The following is a 16943-nucleotide window of genomic DNA, read 5'->3' as shown; positions in this document are numbered from 1 at the left end:
TACTGATGAGAGGCGAGTTGCCGGAGGCTGATATTTTGGAAGCAGTCTCTGATTTCTCATCAATGTGGGGATATAATGGTAGCAAGAAGAAAATGCTACCACTTTAAATAACTGTGCTGTGCAAGCTAGAAGGGGCTACATGCATTGCTCATGCTGTAATGAATGTATGAATTGCAGTACTGTAATGAATATACTGGTACATTAGAAATAAAAATTCTAGTATTCATACTGAAATGTCTTTTCCAAATAACATTCTCACCAGGAATATTTTGGAATGCCCTCAGAGTCTGTTCTTTGCCCATGCAAGCTGGCAAATTTCAGGCCTTAAAGACGTAGGGAGCTGTGACACTGATGATACACCTGAATTTCCTTTTTGGTTTCTGAAGCCTATTATAAGACATGTCGCTTTTGGTCTTTGACTAGGGGCCTCACACGAAAAAAGAATGGGAAATTTGAATTTTTGTATTTAATTTTACCTTATGAGTATTACTTCCATAACTTGCACTTAATTACTCTTTCAACTATTTTTCTTTTCTCTACATCATTCTCTGACTATATGGGCAAAGTATCATTTAGTAATGTGCTCAGTGGAAAGGGTACTTCCTTTCACTTTTTGCAAACACACCAAGAATTTCATTCAGTGCCTTTTTTGCTGTGTTGAGACAAGTTGCACCTTGACCATTTTCTTTAATGTCCTTTGATGGGTCTATAAGTAATTATTAATCTTTTTAATCTCAAGATAGTTCGGTTTCTTTATAAAGGTCTTCATAGGTCTTACCTAAAAGATCCTGACAAAAGTATTAATGATATTAAAAAGACACCAAGCTGCCTGGATCATTTACATATGATGACACTTGTAGCAGGTAGTGGGGCATGGCTTTCTTCCACAAAAGTCAGGTTGATGTTCTCCATTATTTCAGATTTACTCGTACGTCAACTGATACAGTTGTTTAGGACATTTCCTTAATGGATTGTCTCAAATGCAAAAACCTTCTGGAGCCCAGTTCAAGGTCTGGTATCTTCTATTTGGCTAACTTCAAGATCTGTTTACATGGTAAGTTTACCCTTCAGTTAGTTGAACAGCTGATCGATATCTGACATCCACAGGGACTTCTGGGTGAATAACTTTGTCCGGTTGACTTTATTATTTATTTACGTGAGCTATTTTTTCCTTCCAACCATTCAAGACACTGTGACTCTCCAGACCTTATTTTTGTATAGAAAGTATTTCTGTGAACTTCTCTGAGCTCTTTGGAAGTGAACAAAGACTTCAGTTATCCTCTCTTCCATGACCTCCTTCAAGATCCTACTCCTTGATCATCTACCAGCTTTACAAAGCTTTCTGCTTCTTACCCCTTCTAAGAAGGGGTAATCAGGATACTTGCCTTTAGCAAAATATTCTTTGAAATCTTTGTTTATAGTTTTAAACCTAATACCCTAATTTGCTTGGGTTTATGTTTTATGTAAACTCCCTTGTCTGCACACAACTTCCACTTTTGAAAAATGCTTTTTAGCTTCAGATAATACCTTTTATTCTTTTCAGCTCTGCCAGTTTATTTATAGTCCTCTAAGTCCTTCATTTTTTTTTAAACAACAAATATTCATTTATTCTGAATCTCTTAAGATGATGCTTTCAACAAGAGCAAAATGTCAGCTTCCTAAAGCCAAATCTCCAGAATAAAAGGGAGTTCAGAAGCCTTTACTGAGGCAAGGCTCTGCCTCCAGCTTAAAAGGCCACCTAAAACTCTTATATATTGCAGCAGGCAGTCTCACGGCTCTTCAGATCCAATGAAAACCCTGTTCAGCGCAGCTCTACCCACAGCTCATGAGAAGTGCCCAATGAAGGTGGTTTTCCTCATGGCTAACCCAGTGCAATGGCCATGAAGCAGGATGTGAGACCTGTCCCCTCCTGTCAGTGCCCACCTCAATGCAGACACCGCACTTGGAGCAAAATAATCCAGGCCTGCCAGCAGACCATGTGCATGTTCATCGACTGGTTCAGCCTCCTGAGCTTGCTGGGTCAGGTGCAGGCAGCCAGAAGCAGGCATGAGTGAAGGAAGACAAGCCCTTTTTTGGCATCCCTTAAAATTAGCTATGCTGTAAAATCATGTTCACACTTTCTTCCTCAGATAGACACATCTTTGGTAATTCATGAAAGCGATCAGTATAGTGTGCAACCCTGAGGCTCAAACAATCCTGCATTTTGCTTTTGTCTCATTTTGACTTTATTGATATACTGCTCATCTCAGAAATGGTAGATGTCACGTTAGGGTCACAGGACTAGTGAGGATCTCAGTTGCTGAATTAATTCACCTGCTTCTAGGCGTCACTGTAAAACATAATCTTCTTCACCAGTTTCTCATCTGGAATTAAAAAATATTAATCTACAATATTTTCTTCACCAGATTGTTTCTTATGATAACAATTTCATTAGAAGGTTCTCTGGGATTTAATCTTCTATTGTATCCTACCAGAAATATCCAACAATGTAAAGAAAGGCTTGGCATGAATATTATTAAAATACACTAGGATTTTTCCTGATCCTCCAAATGTCTAAGAATATAGAAACTGCACAGAGCTGCATCAAAACTTTCTGAAGCAAGGCTTTCAGGCATAAAATCTGTTTTTCAAGTGACATTGATTTTGCTACAAGGAGGAGAGAAATGAAACTATATCAAAGGAATGCCAGTTTACAATGAAGAAAGGCTCTAAGCAGACTGTTCTGTGCTAAGGAATGCCAGCCGCAGAAAACCACAGAGTCAAAGATTCACAGAATATCCTGAGTTAGAAGGTACCCAAAAGAATCACTGAGTTCAACTCAGTTCAACTCCTGGACTAATGGTTCAATATCACTTGGAAGTACTGTCATTCTTTTACTAATTTTTCACTGCCCATACAAAAGGACATCTCCTTGATGAGTGGATCCCAGCTCTCCACTACTGAATATTGCTGAGGTCACTGATTCACTCCTTTGCAGGAAGGATTTTTCTCAGTGCTACACCGGGAGCTTGCACTTCTCTTGAGAAGTACTTTTTGCCTCATAGGAGCCATCTCACTCACTGGCACCTTCTAGACACCCATCATGAGTTTGTTTCAGGTTGGGTGTCTGAATGACTCTGTACTAAATAACACACGTCCAATCGGCCTGGATGCAGCAGACCTGGGCTGCATGAGGAAAGGTGAGCATCACCTTCACTGCCTCAGAAGCGCTACCACATCAGTATGAAGCAAAATGTAAGTTGGGTTTTCTCTTCGAAGAATCTTGATGGGCTACAAAGATGTCAAGGCCCTGAGATTATGTTGGCAAGTTAAATCCATTAGTCCTGTGTTATGGCACTAATACTTGTAATGGAAAAATGCACAGAGATTGGCCTATTCTTCTTTCTTTCCTCATGCATCCTTGTGCAAATGATGCTCTGGAGGTGAACAGCACGCTGACTTCCAGTTCCTGCAGCAAGAATGAGCTGCTGAACGTAAATCAGCAGCATAAATATTGCCTTCATGGGCAAATAATTGCAGTGTCTGAGTAAATCTTTTCTAATTCAGAAAATGAAAGACATCTGCCATTTATTTCCATAATTAAGCCAAAAATAGTAGTCATTAGGTTATTTTTTTTTTGAGAAGTCAAACCTTATGACCCAATAATAAAATAAATGACAAAGTGACTAATCATTAAAGGAGATGTAGTAAATTATATTCTAGGAAAAAACATTCTAGAGAGTGTAATGGCATGACTCCAAACCAGAGCTCTTGTATTTTAAGGGGATATTTGGAAAGGTCTAATAAAAATGCAAGATAATCAACCAATTTTAAACCATTCACTGAGTTACTGGGTGTTTAAAGTTCCCATTGTAAATTGAATTACTGTAATAATATAGATAAAAAATCTTGACAGCAGATTCCAGTCGTGCTTATTCACACCAGAAAAAATGAAGATAGGGAAAGCAAAGGATCTTAGTTTCAGGAGCCCCAGCTTTAGTTTCAAAATAGAATGAAATTCTAACTTTTCCACTGCCGTTATTTATTATCATACATAATGATGATAAAAAGTTTGACGTACTTTGTACTGTGAGCACTGAAAAACCCAGATGCAATACCCACCTTTAGCTGAACCTGTTCAGTCCTGAGTATCAGGTATACATGGAAAACCTCTGTGAGGGTTCCTCACCATTTGGCTGGAGGTAAATGGAAGGATAAGGGCTCAGATAGATCTGCACTGGCTGTAATGAGACTTCCAAACAAGGATTTCAGGGCGAATAGTCTAGAGTCATTTGGAATAACGTAAGAACTATGTCAAAATCAATGTCTGAAATTTTGAGATCACTTAAGAAGCTTTCAAAGCCTGTGTGCTATAATACAATCTTAGGCAAGCAGTTGTACAGAGCGGGATGGTTCCTCCACACACCCTAACAAGCCAGGTCTTAACTTTCGTGTTTTCACTGAAACGCAGCCGTTCACACCCAGAACTCGCTACACTGTCCCCAGGGCAACACTTCGTGGGGGGAACACTCGGAGCTGCCGTTCCCAGGAGCCCTCAGGCTGCAGCCGCAGCGCGGCCCCGGGACGGCGTGGGGGCGGCCGCCGGCGGGGCCGGGCTCCCCGCGGGGGCGGCGCTCGGGCGGACGGCGGCGGAGCGGCGGGACAGCTGCGCCCGGAGCCGGGCTCCTGCGGCCGGCAGAGCCCCGCCGAGCGGGGACCCAAAGGCGGGCAGGTAACGCGCGTCCGTGCCGGGACGGCCGGCCCTCTTCGGCTCGGGTCTGCCCTAGTGCGCGGCTGGGGAAGAGGACGGGGAGAAGTGAGAGCACGGGAGGAGAGACCAGGTACTCCGGGGCAGGTGGGGCAGCTGGGGTGGGGGCTGCTGCTGCTGGGCGTTCCACCGTGTCACCGGGGGAATCTGCGCCGCGCTGCCCTGCAGCTCCGCACCAGGTGTGATGTTGTTAGGGTTGTGTTCTAACGCTTAGGATTTGCCGGGATAAACTGCAAATAGATGTCATCGGGAGATTGCATCTCATCGGGGAGAAAACTAAAGTGACATTTTCCTCGGGCAGAAAAGCAGTCAGAAGTGCTCCCGTTGCAGTTTCTCTCAGATTCTATTTCTACAGTCAATCAGTACTAAGAACATAGAAAAGTACGGAGTAAAAATAATCTGCTCTGTTCACGTGGTGGTACTGCTTAGTAAGATTAAAGTAAATTCCTGAAAAATAATGTTTTGTGCATAATGACTAACTGAAGTTGAGTGGCAAAGGAATGAAGTAACCTGTTGTTTGTCAATGCATAAGATGGCCCTGGGAAATCCGTCAAAATACATCACTGACTTTCATCTTTCTGTGATTGTGAGGAGAATCCTTATAAAAGAGTATTTTGACCACTCACACAAAGGAATTTTTCTGATTGCAACAAAATCTTGGCAGTAAGATGGTTTCTCTGAATGCAGTTAGGATAAATGCGCCTCTGTGAAGTTCTTTGTGGACTCAGAAGGACAGGCAAGGGCTTTCAGAGAAGGAAAAAGTAAAAGTATTCTAAATATTCCTGCAGTGGTTCATAAAGTGGTCTACATCATGCTGTTTGGTTGGTACAAATACACCCAATTCTTGAATGTTTGAATTTTGGAAAGTAGTGAGATTTTGGTAATTTCAGGAAAATCTTAGCTGCCTTTAAGTGCAGCATAGTTAGAAATGATGAATGTGAAAATACGTTGGGTGTGTTGGCTTACCAATTTAACTTCATCCCCTTTTGTACCCAGCAAAAACCAGTCTGGAGCCTGAAAAAGCCTGAGTAAAAGCCATGACTCTTTGTTTACCTTTCCTCACTGAAAAAGCCATAGGGATGATGATGGTTTGGGTGTTTGGTTGGTTGGTTGGGTTTTTTTGAGCTTCTATTGTTTGTTTCCCTTTGAAATGATAAGCGTCTCTATTATGATGTCTGTGAAATGTTACACTATGATTGATAAAAATCATTTACGTGGAAGTGAAAATAAATTGGAACTTCACTAGAAATATCCAAATAACTTCTAAAAATGTTCACTTTACCATTAGAATGATACCTTCTATAGACATTTTGAAATAAACCCTGTTGGAACAGACCCATCTGTTTTGTCTGAGATGTCAAGACAGTAACAAATTTAAGCAAAGCAACATAACATGCATCAGAATGCCATGAAAATATTCAAGGGGTTCAAAATCAAGACGAATTTTAAAATATTGATGCAAATCATAAAATACAGAGATAGAAAAACTCATGTAAAGTTATTAATGTGCCTGGAAGAGCAAAATTGTTCCCTTACATCCATTTGTTGATTGATCCTGTTCAAATAATATTTTCTGCTAGTATCACAATGAACATTTTTAACTAATCATTCAGAATGTACCTGCTTTCCTTGGTTTCCAAAACCTGGGAGAATCATGTGTATTTTTTTCTCTATCAGCTAGAGATAATTATCATGGGAGACTGTATACTGTCTGAACTCCTACCAGGCTTCTTCCTGCATTTTATTGATTTGTCCTTCCGCTGAACACACTCCAGGACCTTGCTTACCTCTGTTTTGGAGAAAAGGGAGGCTTTGGGGGAACAGTAAGGGATATTTGTGTTCTTTATCCATTTCTTGAGTGCTGGAGAGCTTTCACTCACTGCACATCTTAGCATATTCCTTGTTCTCTCAAACAGTTTTGTGAGCAGTGAAACAATTGAGGATTAAGAATTGAGCAATAGCTCACATTGAAATGAATTATCAACCTATTATTTTAGGCTAGCCAGCACTTGCTATTGTGTCATATTGACTCAATTTGTATTTGAGTAATTTCAGGCAGTGACTTATCTTCAGGAGAAACACAATGAAGCTGTGGCTTTCTGGTGAATAAGGAAGCATACTTAAGTCCCAGCCGTGCCAGGAAGACAATAATACCAGCCTTATCCCAAGGCTGTCTTTGTCATTCAAAAGTGTATGTTTCTCAAACGTTGCTGATGACTTGATTTATTCCGCTGTTTGGCATCCAGGCCAGCCACTCACACCCATGGGACTGTTTTGTTCCATGACTGACTACCAGCACCGAAAGGGGATAATTCTAAAAATAAATCCAATAGATCTTTTCTGGTAGGCGTATTTGAATAGTCAAGTACTTGTGTTTTAGAATTTGGATAGTCAAATATTCTGCTTTAGAATGGATTGAGATTCTGGCATTTAAATTTTTACAAGGACATGGAGATCATCCAGATTTTCTTTGCAACCTGTGAATGTGGCTTAGCAGAAATTGTATGAAGTCAGGAATGGTGATCAGTCTGTGAAAAGCTCTGAAATCTTTCCACACATGAAATAATGTCTTCCATAATAGACATAATAATTTTAATTCTAGGAGTTTTCCCATTTTGAGGTTTCTGTATATTATTTCCTCCCTTCTGTCCTGACTATATTTTTTTACCTGTTTTCCTACAGAGATGAAGTTGAAATAATAATGGTGTCCAACTGATAGTTCTGCTTATTGCCCTGCAGAAGTTTTTTTTTTAACCCTAGTGATCAATTTCAACCAATATAAATAGAAGAGCAGAGATTTCAAAGTAATGAAATTCTGACACACCTCAAGACTGCTGGTGACCAGGGAGATAAGAGAGGTGATGTTGATGACCCCACTGAGGGAAGGGCAGTAGCATGCATTCAGCTCATTAGGCACCAGAAAAGTCTTGTGGGTACTTGATAGGATGCTGAACATGATAGCTTCTGCTGCTCGCAAGGTTGGTGATTACAGCTTTCAATTTCTCTGCTCCTTGGGAGTGCGGAGTCTCTGGGAAGTTTTGATCTTGCATTTTCTCCTCAGTAGTCAGTTCAAATAAACTCTTGTTCAGAGATGTTTCTGGTAATGAGATAGATGGAAGTGCTGGTGTTGTTCCTCAACTTTATAAACTGATCTGTTGCTTTCCTAACCCCTAATTTAATACTTTTTGATACAGGTCAATAGCCTACAGAGCAGTAATTTTCTTTTGTTATCTTGTCTCAGTGCAAACACTTGATTGCTGTGGGCACAGTAAAATGTACTCTCTTCCACAGTCAGCTTCTCCGAGTTCCTTACAAGTTTTTGATTAGGATGTTATTTATTTCCTACTGTCACTACTGTTTCTTCTGGTTATGGCTGCATCCGAACTTCCTCTTCTGCTTTCTCTGCATAGAGTGGTGTCAAAACAATGTGTGGATCATGACAGGAAAAAGATAATCAGGATAAATATGAAAATGTGTTGTCAGCTTATCTAGCAGGACCTTTATAAATTAAATTATTGCTCTTATTGTCTTTTAAGTGGCAGTCATTGCTCTAATTATTTTTTCTATTACACAACTGCTGTTAAGAGCTGTGTTTATGGGATACTGATGGGTAATTGCCAATTTTCTCCTTTCTTGCTTTTCCAGTATTAATGCAATTACAGTATTTGCCTTTCTTCTCTCTTTCATTACCTCTCTAGAAAATAAATTTGGATGTTTGGATCTAGAAAGCTTTGATGCTGGTTGATTTGCTAGTTTGATCCTGCTGTACGAGTCCTGTCAACTGGACTTACAGTCTGAGCATGAATGCATACAAATTAAATCAACTGAGTAAAGTGCTTAGTGGCTAATTCTAATTAATTGTTAAATATTCATCTGCTTTCAGGTCATGTTAAGTTCTCCTTTACATACCATAGAAATCATTTGAATATTATTAAAATCAGCATTCCACACTCAGTACAGAGTATTGAGCTTGTATAGCGATTACATTTGACTCTATTCTACCGGTTTATATTAGCGAGAGAGAGGAGGAGTGAGGAACGTAAAAATGCTTTTCTTCTGCAGAAACAAGAACGTATGCAGGTGTGACACTGCCCTGCCTCCTCGTTTTGCACTGTGATGGGGACAAACAGCCACCTTCCCTACTGCAAGGGTCAGGGCCTCCTGGCACTGGCAAGACTGAGCGGCATGGTGCTGCCCACTGCTGCCTGCAGCGAGGCCAGGCCTGCTCCTCTGGTCACCACCCAGCTGGTTGGAGAGGCTTTTCCCTCGGCTGCCTCTCGACCCCACCCAGCACCCTCTGCCTGAGAGTTACTGCCTCTCTTCCAGGAGCGCAGGGTGTAGCGGCACATGTAGGTGCTACCCAGTCTGCTTCAGCTAAACCGGATCCGGAGGATCTTGGAAACCTTGCCAGTGAGAGTATTTAACATGAATCTCTTTGGCAGACCTGATAGGGTGTGGAAACACCTGGGGTTACATTGGCAGGTCTGGGAAGGAAGGGCAGTGACATCCTGCAGAGAGAGGGAAACAGCCCAAGGGCAGCGGCTGGGTTTGCAGCCAAGAGGGTGGGTTGGGATGTGACAGCCAGCAGCTGGGCTCAGAGCAGCCTTCTGGCTTGGCTCAGCTGCAGCCAAAGCAGCACAGCTGGCTTCAACTTGAAAAACAATGTCAGCAAAGGGAGGCGATGGTTCCACCAATTTGTCAGATTTCTGCTGCACGTGAGAAGATGTGTACCTTGAACAATCTCTGAATGTAGAGCTGTGCCAGATGTGCCCAGGCTAAGGCATTTGTACAGAAGGTCTTGCAGCTCGCTTGCCACAACACAGTATGTGCAGAATGTTTGCAGCAGAAGCTCTTCTGTGTGTACTTTCCTGGATATGTAGTACAGATCTTTCCTTGCTAATCTGAGAGATAACAGCAATTCTGTCCTAGGCTGTGCTGCAGGGATGCAGATTTTAATTAAAACTGCAATTTCACTGTGCTGTCTTTAGGAGGATCCCAGGGAAACAACTACTGATCAGGAAGCACTTCCTTCTTTTCTTCTATAGTCCACGTTAAGCAGTATTTGCTACTTATGTAATGTTAGCAACACGTTTTCTTCCTCTCTGTTGGCTTTCCCCTTCCTGTCTGCATATTCCATCTGAATGAGGAAGGTGAAGTGGGTTTGTAGCCCTCAATGATGTTTATGTCTGCAGATCTAAGCACACACTGAGGTAGAACAGGGGAACCATTTCTGCTGCTTTCCAGCCTTCTTGGGCAAACAGGCCACTGTTTATTAGCCTTTTTTAGTTACTTTCGAAACTGGATTACAACATTCCATGGGGAAACCACAAGTTTGTCAATAGACTCCTGAACAACCTGAAACTGTGTTCAGTAATGCAACTGCAGAGTTGCTGAAATGTCCTTGGAAGAGATGCTGCTCTTGTGTAGGGGCAACTTCTTCCTCTCAAATCAAAATCCCTGATTTGGAGTCAGCCTCAGGTGGGACTGACCTTAGGCACCTCTCTTTGTGCAAGGAGGGGGTAGTAAGTCAACAGAAACAAGAATTCAAGTGAATATTGTTGTAGTGCACAAAACATTTTTATAAAACGGATCCAAATGCCTTCAGATCTCTTTATGATTGTTATTCCAAATGGAGTAAGCTGACTTGTAGGATATCCTCCAAAGTATTTCGATCCAGTTGTAAATTCATAAAGGCTAGCAGTGCTTATGTGGTAAGTCTTAATAGAAAAGGAACTAACAAAAATTCAAATGGGGAAAACCAAGGAGGAAGTTTCAGTCTGTGTGCCCAGAGCGCTAAGAGCGCTACTTCTTTATACCTTGAAGACTTTATTGCATTAAAGCTTGTAAATTTTTGACATGACATAACATGTTCCAAATAGGAAGTGTCTCAGTGTTATCTTAGAAGATCTGTGGGTTTGCGTGTGCACTACAGAAAATGCTTGAAAGTATGGTGTTTCATGATCTCTGTACCATTGTTTGGTGACTGAGATACTAGACAGGCGTTAATAAAATTTATGCAACTCTGTATTCTGTCCGGATAATGTATTCTCCTTTTGTTCAGACTTGACACATTCTTTAAATTGCCTAGCTTTGAGTCTTGCTTTATTTGTATTCTCTAGGTGAGATCCTCACTCATTGGTATTTATAATGTCTTCATTACAAAGTATCTGCTTAGACAGGACCAGAAGACTTGGCAGCTGCTTCGTATTTCACACAAACTAATGAAAGTGTTCAGTCACATACCTCTGTGTGATACCAGAAAGGTTATTATTAAGTTGAATATGTGCCCTTCCACTGTCTCATCAAAAATAGCTGTAATTCTTGGTCAATATGTGGTATGTTTTGCTCATAAGTAATTAATAACTACAAAGTTGGATGTGAGAGTCCTGAATAAAGAGAGTTTCTGTTAAATAGTGTTGGTAAGACTTGCTATGGAAGTTTTTATAAGAAGAACTTGGTCCCTTCTGTCTGTTGTGGACAGCAATTTGTTAGCTATGAGGAGCAGAAAACAGGAAGAAGATGTCCGTAAGTTCTATCTGAATGGACAAGCAGTTCTGAAAATGGTATTTGCAATGTAGATAGAGTTTCCCTCACGGTACCACACAGAAGGATATGGTTTGCTCAGTACCTGGAGTATATCGACATATCTCAGGGCTTAGGCAGTTTTGAACAGCGCTGTTAGATTTGGCAACTGGTGTGACAAGATGTTAAGCAATCATGTGGCACTTCATTTTAATTTAAGCCTAAGGTACAGTGGGAATGCTAGAGCTTTTCTGCTGCTGTATGAATAAAAATATGGAGGACTGGCTTTGTATAGTGTCCTTGGAAAAAAGGAAGCTGCTCTGGAACCAAGAAGCAGTACAGTGCTCTGTGTTTCTGTTGCCATTGTTCCAGAGTGGATGGGATACTCTTACAGAGAAGACCTGTAGCTGGAAGATGAGGTAGATGTCAGGCATGGTGGTTTGCCTGCAGTCCTGCCTGGAGCAGAGCCTTTCTTGGATGTAGTTGGATAGTGCTGAAGCTCAAGTTCACCAGGGCTGTCAGCGTGACCCATTTCCCTCTCATAATAGCATGCTTCTTTCTGTAGGGAAGGCTGAGGGACCAGGGCTGGCCAGCCTTGTGGGGATGGTGGAGACAGGGAGATGGAGACATGAGGGGTCCCATCTGAACCAAGGGAAAAACTTCCTCCCTGTGGGACGAGCTGCAAGGGGAGGCCATGCTGGCTGCATCTTCAGGGTTTCCAGTCCCAGACACACTCAGCCCTGAGCACCCAGCCTGGCCTTGGCACTGAGCTTACTTCCAGGACTGGGCCACGGGCATCCTGAGCACCCCTGCCAGGTCCAGCTGCCCCGAGATCCCACCATCCAAAGTGCACAGCTGAGTCTCTGAGTAGTTTCTATCAAGATTTCATTGCCATCTGCACATGAGAAACATAGCAAAGAAGAGGGACCCTTATTTCCCAGTCTAGAAGGACAGTGACAGGTTATTAAGAAATAACAAAGAGGTGATTACAATAGCATGTAGGTTTGCAATCCCTGTCTTTAAAAGAGATTACATTGCATTAGCAATATATTTAATATGATTACACTCAATTATGTGAAATCATTTGTAAGTGTACTCCACGTGCTCTGTTTCAGGCTTCAAGTCTATTTCAGTGAGTGGCTGCTTTTGTTAACCTAAGAAAAACTTTCTGCAAGGCACAATGGAGTATTATGAATAGCAGGGACTTCTGTAAACATGTTTTGCTTAAGTGTTTGCATGTGATACTTATGTTCTACTAATCCTCTTGCTTTCTTGGAAGTAGTCATCGCTTGCAAAGATGTGATTTTGAGGCTTTGAAGAGAAAGGTCTCTCAGTGGGGATAGGCTCCTTAAAATACGTCTTTTGTTTTTCTTCTTGGAAAACTCAAATATTAAAAATTCTACACCACTGTTTTTGTGTTTTCTTTAAGTGTCTTCTCAGAGGACATGGAATGCAGTGAAACATTGTGATGATGAAGTCTCCAGAGAAGACAGTCACTCATTACTCTGCTATTAAGACTTTAGGAATGTAGGTAGAGAGAGAGAAAGGCAAGATAAGAGCAATTGCTTCTACAACAGATATAGTCTCACTTAAACAAACATCGAGCAAAAAGCTTCTGTCAGTGTTGTCAAAGTTACTTCATAAGCTGTAATTGAACATATGTTCCTGAGTAGTATAAAGGAGTTTGAATTAACAAGTCAGAGGTGCTTTCAACCACCTCCTTGCTCTTCCCCCTCATTACTTGGAAATTGTCACTAGCAGTGCTTGCTGTTTACATCAGAGAGCTTACAAAAAGCTTAAGAAGATGAGTGAGTGTTTGAGGAATATTTTTTTTCTCTCACTGTGAACTTTCATTTGTTTGCTGGAAAAGCTAGAATTGTGAAAGGAATTGAATTGAATAAAAAATCTCTCCCAGTTACTAATGGAAGCATCCCTTTGTTGATGTGGTTGTAAGTTCTCCACTCCATTGTAGAAGACGCATATCACAGAGCCAGGGCAGGATATCTATACAAAGAGGACATTGAGAGGACAACGGTAGCTTTTGCTGTTCTGAATTTGGTAGCTTTGTTACTGTTAGTCTGAAAAGAGTGCACACACTCTCCATGTAGTTCCTTTTATAAATAGATGCACTCATTTCTGTTTACCCTTGCTCCTTCTGGATTCTCATTACTTAGAGGTAGATGGAAGTAGCACTTAGAGCAGAATAAATGGGAACAAATTCTCAAACAGATTTACCAAATAGAGTCAGCATATTTTTTTTTCTGTTCTACCAAGTTTTGAAAGTAAAATAAATATTTATTCATAACACAAATTCATTAACTGTACCAATTATTAAAATAACTCCAAATGGAAATCTAGTTGCTGTAATCCCATTTAAGTAGAGACAATTACTTGTTTTGAATGAGCTATAACAAAACATGCTTCTCACCATGGAAATTGAATGCTGTTACAGAAACTCATTTATTTTGAATGGAAATAATAAAAGATTCAACTATATAGTCACTATGTTAATTAAGTGACTGGTTAATAATCCAGCCTTTGTAGAGAGTTAAATTATGTCATGTAAAGAGAGAACAAACAAATCTGTATCCTCCTTTAGAAAGAAGTAGTAATTGTTGGAGCATTTAAAGAGAAAAGAAGAAAACTGAACTAATTTACCCAGCTGACCTATTTTGCAAGTTCACATGGAGTGATATTTGCCTCTTTTGACATCCAAACAATATCAGTTAAAGCTTTGTACTGTAAAGATCTTAAAAAGTTGTTTGTTCCTTAAATTTCTATAAATTACTTTAAAATTCTATAAAAAGCTATTGCTTAAAACTGAATATAAATTTATACTCTGGAAAAAGTGAGAGATACAGAAACATATTTATTTTAAAAGGGGAGCTTTTAAGATACACTTAATTGGTTGATCAGCTCTTGCTGTAAGTATTTGATTATGAATGTTTTCTAAGCATATATTATGAAATGGTCATTATTTTGTTTCATTTCTATGCTCTTCTAATATAATTTTGTTGCCTAGAACTTAAGAAAAAGTGTGTAAGGTTACAGTGAATGCAAACATGTATGCAACCCCTCAGATTCTGTGCCCTGCAAATAAATACCATTACACTCAGTGCTTTCCAAAGCTTGTTGAAAGCTCATGAATGTGTTGAGTGAAGGAGTAATCAGTCTGACAATGAATAAGATCATGTGTTTTTAAAAGAGGGATGAACATGGGGGAAAAGATGCTTAGTCCCATTGTCCTTGTGAGAGGAAGAATTATGTTGCTGAGATGTAAGACTCCCAGTCTCTAGTTGAGAAGCTTGTAAGCAGGTTGATAAGGCTGTGACTCTGCATTTGGACAACGTTTTCAAATCCCAAGGTGACAAAAACAAACCATACATGAGCTGAGCTGAGCTGGCAGGTAGTTCTGGCTCCACTCTACCACATGCCATTCTGAGCTGCTTCATCAGAAAATGAGGCAATCTAGACAGGTGAACAAAATATGTGCAGAGTAAGACCTAGTTCTGATTTTTCTGGTGTTCATGTTGACCTGTAATGTATTTTTGGGCAGAGGCCTTGCAAGGAGCTGGTTGGAGACACATGCTTTCTCAATGAAGTTCTTTTTAAGGCTTGATCTCACAAGAGAGAGTGTAGGGGTTCAGAAGCATGAGGATAGATGGCTCATCACTAAATGAGATGTGTTGAGGGGGAAGACGCTAAGTCTAAGGCAGTATGGGAGCTAAAATCAGCTCAGTGTTTTGGGGTCTGCAGTTGCACAGTTCCAGCAGAAGAGTGTCAGATGGCACAGTGAGCACTTAAATTGTGAGCAGTTTGAGTTGTTCTGGGGTTGTTCAGAGGCATGCATCCCGAGTGAGGGAAAAACCCCTAAGCTGAGTAAAGAATGTTACAGCATGGCTATGGCTGGTGTCAGTATGTGAGTTTCAAAACTTGTTAAGCAAATAAGCATATGGGCTGCAGTATCTAAAAGGCACATCAGCTTTTTTGAGCAAGAACATAACAGACACTCTTCTCCATTTTACATCTCTTCAGAAAGTGTCTTCACACATTTTCTTGTATATTTATGACTCTGAATTTAGAGAGGAAGACTGGGAAGAAAGGGAAGCTGAGGAGACAGCAAGGCTGGGATTTGATTGAGATTAGCACGAGTTTGTTTGCAAATTGAAGCTGCAGAGGAGCGCAGTGATGCGTTATATTGTTAATTATGTTTCAGTGTAAAAGCTTCTGCTCAGGAGAAAAAGGCATTTCCAGTAACAGCTCTGGAAATGGAGCTCCAAGCAGAAATGCCAGTCTACACAAATGTTAAGCTTAGCATTTTTTTGGTGAACTGTGACATGTGAAATTATGCTGCTGTAAATAAAAATAGAACCTAACTGTGCTAACCAGTCAACAAGCATTTACCAGGACTCCAATTTCAATGTTAAAAATGTGAACAAAATATCAGGAAAAAAAGATACCCCCAATGCTGTGGCATCTACTTTCTGGAAGAAATTGCTTTGTCATTTTCTAAACTAGAGAAACAAAAATAAGTGGTTTGTTTCTTTGTTTCTTTGTTGTTATTTTCCCTTGGATTGAGCTGCATTTGGTCACAAATAGCAGGAAAATAGCTCACAAAGTTCCTGTGTTTCCCGTTTGGAGCACTGGGTTTGTTCACTTGATCGCTGAGGTAAAGCAGCCATGGACAGGACACATAGGATCGGGATGTAGAGCTGGGGTGACTCAGGAAATTGAGTCTGCAAAGTGTAGAAAGGGCATCAAGAACACTTGCTCGTGCCATGTGGTGGCTGTCTGCGTACAGTGACCTTGACAGCAGGCATCAGTTATGAGGAATGGGGAAGTGAAAGAAAGGTCGGGCTCACGTACAGTAGTGGGAGTGCTTTGCAGGAACAAAAAGCCCAAAAAGCCTGGTTGTTCCTCTGAGGCCTGTGGGCCTGCTCATTGCATTGAAGTATGGGTGGAAGCCTGTTGTGGTCCTGAGGTCTGCACGAGGCTGTGGCACTGCTCCTCCCGGGGAGCCCTGGGTACAAATCTGCCCCTGGCTGCCGGAATCCCCGCGGCCTTGTGCAGTTGCAGGGCAGAGTGGAGAGGTGGTGGCCGTCAAGTGCCCTCCGCACAGCATTGTCCCTTTTGAGGAATCTGTGCGTACTGGCTGCATCACTCTTGCAGATGGTTGTTTTTCCTTATGTTTGATCCTTTGAAGAGCTGTAGAGCAAACAGGAGTGCTGGGACAGGAACAGCATTCACTGTGTGGTTTGTAGTGAATGGGCACAGCGAGTGTAACAAGGCCTTGCTAACACTTTCCTCCACCATTGAGGAGAGTGCTGACTGACAAAACAGGTGTGTTGGTGACAGCAGTTGCACCTGTCTGTAAACACATGGCTCAGGAGCTGTGGCAGGTTATTTTCCTCCATTAAGGTAGAAGACATTTTGAATAGTCATTGACGTCTTGGATCTTTTCATCCTCCATGAAAAAATGGATGGATACTATAATACCAAGGCTAGGACATTTTCCCTGCTCATAAATTTCCCACAGAAAAATTGCTCCATCTTCTACAATGTAATGCTGGGTCTGGTGCTGAAGCTTGGGTTTCATACGGTTTATTAAAGCACCTTCTCTTTAGAAGAAGGCTGAATGAAACTGTACTGACTTTTTTTTGCACTGTAAATGTAA

At 41.1% G+C, this 16943-nt stretch overlaps 1 protein-coding gene across 3 annotated transcripts in view; it reads left to right on the top strand.

The window, feature by feature from the left end:
* PKIB (cAMP-dependent protein kinase inhibitor beta) overlaps positions 4614-16943 on the top strand; it is a 58374-nt gene continuing 46044 nt past the window's right edge. For 2 of the 3 annotated variants that reach the window (XM_021392530.1, XM_021392532.1), the window contains exon 1: positions 4623-4820. The gene's annotated coding sequence lies outside the window, so the exon portion shown is untranslated. Of the gene's footprint in view, positions 4821-16943 lie in introns of all 3 variants that reach the window. The other variant, XM_021392533.1, reaches the window with a different exon arrangement.

The sequence above is a fragment of the Numida meleagris genome, chromosome 3, assembly GCF_002078875.1.
Source record: "Numida meleagris isolate 19003 breed g44 Domestic line chromosome 3, NumMel1.0, whole genome shotgun sequence".
Lineage (NCBI taxonomy): Eukaryota > Metazoa > Chordata > Aves > Galliformes > Numididae > Numida > Numida meleagris.
This window is presented reverse-complemented; position numbering and strand designations above follow the sequence as displayed.